A 2,739-nucleotide genomic window follows, 5' to 3' on the forward strand; every position below is an offset into this window, starting at 1 on the left:
GGAATTCAAGTGTGGAAAATAAAAACAAAAAATATTGTGAGTCTGTGTGTGTGTGTGTGTGTGTGTGTGTGTGTAAGTTGGCATAGAGAGACAAAGAGATCTGCAGACACTGGGGAAGGACAATAGGAAGCAAGTCTGGAGAAAAGCATGTCCTGCAGGACAAGTTGTACATCAGGACAAGAAGAGGTCACAGATGCAGGGAGCAAATTCGTGCAGGAACAAATATCAGTTGGCAGCTCTGTCACTCACTACCCAGGTCATAGATCCAGGGCAGACTGTGACTAAAGTTAGCATTCTAGGGTGAGGAATAGTAGTGGAACTTAAGCTATATGCCAAGCTTGAACACCAGAAGCTGAAGGGAGGATTGAGCACACACACACACACGTGTGTGTGTGTGTGTGTGCATATTATATATGTGTGTGTATATATATATATATATATATTTATATATATACACACACACACACCTATTTGTGTATAATGTACCCTGGGGGGGGAGAAAAAATGAAATTTACATGACAATTTTGCTGTATATTTGAAAGGAATTGTTGTACCTAGTAGATTTGCAGTTTCATGTACAATCATCTCTTTTTTTTCTTCGAACTTGCTTTTATTTTCCTGTCATATGGCCAGAACATCTCCACATTGTCATTCTGTCCCCCAAATTCCCCCACTCAAATGTGAAGCTTAGCTGAGATTGTGGAGAAAAGCTGAAATTTCAAGAGCAATAGTTCATTAGGTTGTTTTTGCAGTCAGGCAAAGATCCCAGAGGTCAGTGCAACATGATGTTGTGAAGGAGGGTTCATTCTCAAAGTCTTCTGGCTCTTACTGCTGGCTGTCTCTGCAGAGTGAGACAGGAAGAAAGAAAGAAGGAGAGGAGTCAAGGGAGGATCCCAGCGGCCAATGCTGGGGAAAGAAGCATGGAGTCCACAGGACCAACACAGAGACTGGAGACTAGTTTTCTTCCTTATATCCATACCAGGCAATTCTCCCAAGTTTTGGTCGGGAGAGAGACATCTGATCCCTGTGCACTGTCATAGTCCCCTCCTTTTCTACCTGAATTCTTCTTTCTCCAGATCACAACTCCAACAATGACTGCAATGATGACGATGAGGACAGCAATGTCCCCCACAATGAGCCAGGTGGAGGAGGACTCTGGCTCCCACTTCAGGGTGAGGGGCTCAGGCCCCTCGTGCTGAACTCGGCAGGTATATTTCTCTTCCTGACCCAAGGTCACGTTCACACCTGCCCACTTCGGGAAGGTCCCGTCTCCCGAAGGCCTGGTCTTAATGACGTCCATGTCCTGGCGCTGTTCCTCCCCATTCCTCAGCCAAGTCAGGAAGATGTCCGCAGGGTAGAAGTCCTGGGCCCGGCACCGGAGGGTCACCTCCCCGTGGGGGGCAGTGTGGCGGGTCACTGGGGCAGAGGGCGGGTCTGCCCTCCTCTGCGTCTCCTTCCCCATCTCCAGGTATTTCTTCAGCCACATCACGCACTCCTCCTCCAGATAGGCTTTATATATCTCCGAGAGGCTCCTCTCCGCCCACATCTCACCCTTGGTGTTCACAGCCTGGGGCACTGCGGCCGTCCACGTGTAGGTCTCCAAGTCCAGGGCGAGGTAGTCGCGCCCGTCGTGAGCGTGTTGGTCAAACCCGCGCTTGAAGGTGAGGTCCAGGGAGACCTCGCAGCCGTACGTGATCTGGAAGGTGTGGACCCCGGCCTCGCTCTGGTTGAAGTAGCCGCCGAGGTTCTGCAGACTCACTCGGTAAGTCTGTGCGTTCGCTTTCATGTTCCGCGTCTCCTGCTCCCAGTAGCTTCCCCTGCTCCACCTGCTCCATCCTCGCCCCCCGCGGCTCCATCCTCGGACTCCACTTAGCACACGAAGAAGAACCGCGGCGCCGCGAGCTCTGGTGAAGCAACGCCGGTGTAGAAATACCTCAGGGAGTGAGAGCCTACATATGGGAACCCGGGCCGGGGTCAGGGGTCAGGGAGGTGACCGCTTAGGCACGGCTCCGGCAACCCCGGGTCTGCGGCCAAGGCAGGGTGCGACCCCTTACGATCATCTTTTTTATTTTACTCTGTCATGGGAATGCTTGTTTTGTTCCATAAATGAAAAATAAAATTAAAAAAAAGTAGAAATATAAAGTAGTCACCTCTTGAAAGAAACTACAGCTACAACTAAAAATTACATACCCCACAAAAAATCTGAGAACATATAGTCCTACAAAGGAAAAAAAAAATGGGCTTTAATGAGAGGATTTCTAAGCATTCCTAATGAAATGACCAGAACTGCACAGAAACTTAAAAAGCATAAGCAGAGGCGCCAAGACGAGGAGGAGAAGACAAAAAGAGGAGCCAAATGTAAAAAAGACCATGCTGGGTTGAGTTGGCCAAGCTGACCTGCTGTTTGGGCATTACAGAAACAGAAAAGATTGTTGTTGATCTGTGGATTGATTTCTTTAAATCTCCCTGAGAAGCTTCTGCTGGAACCAATGGTCCTTCTAAGATCCTGAAAGATCAAAAGAGCCACCAGATGTCCAGCAGTCAAGGCTGTAAAGGTACCAGCTTTGACGAACAACTTTCATGATCCAGCACAGCAGATTGATCTGGGAGCGCAATGCCATGTCCTACAATCAAGAGAGTGATAACCATCAATCAGATATTCTATATTTGGAAGTGAACTTGGTAGGACTTATGTTCTGTGGCAACCATAAAGAGAGTCCACTCTCCCCAGGGACTAAA

At 48.6% G+C, this 2,739-nt stretch overlaps 1 pseudogene; it reads right to left on the reverse strand.

Annotated features, from left to right (window-relative positions):
- Positions 1-967: 967 nt before the first annotated feature.
- LOC114024449 lies at positions 968-2,060 on the reverse strand (annotated as a pseudogene).
- Positions 2,061-2,739: the final 679 nt, after the last annotated feature.

This window comes from Vombatus ursinus, unplaced genomic scaffold (assembly GCF_900497805.2).
Source record: "Vombatus ursinus unplaced genomic scaffold, bare-nosed wombat genome assembly UNPS02014821.1, whole genome shotgun sequence".
Taxonomy (NCBI): Eukaryota; Metazoa; Chordata; class Mammalia; order Diprotodontia; family Vombatidae; genus Vombatus; species Vombatus ursinus.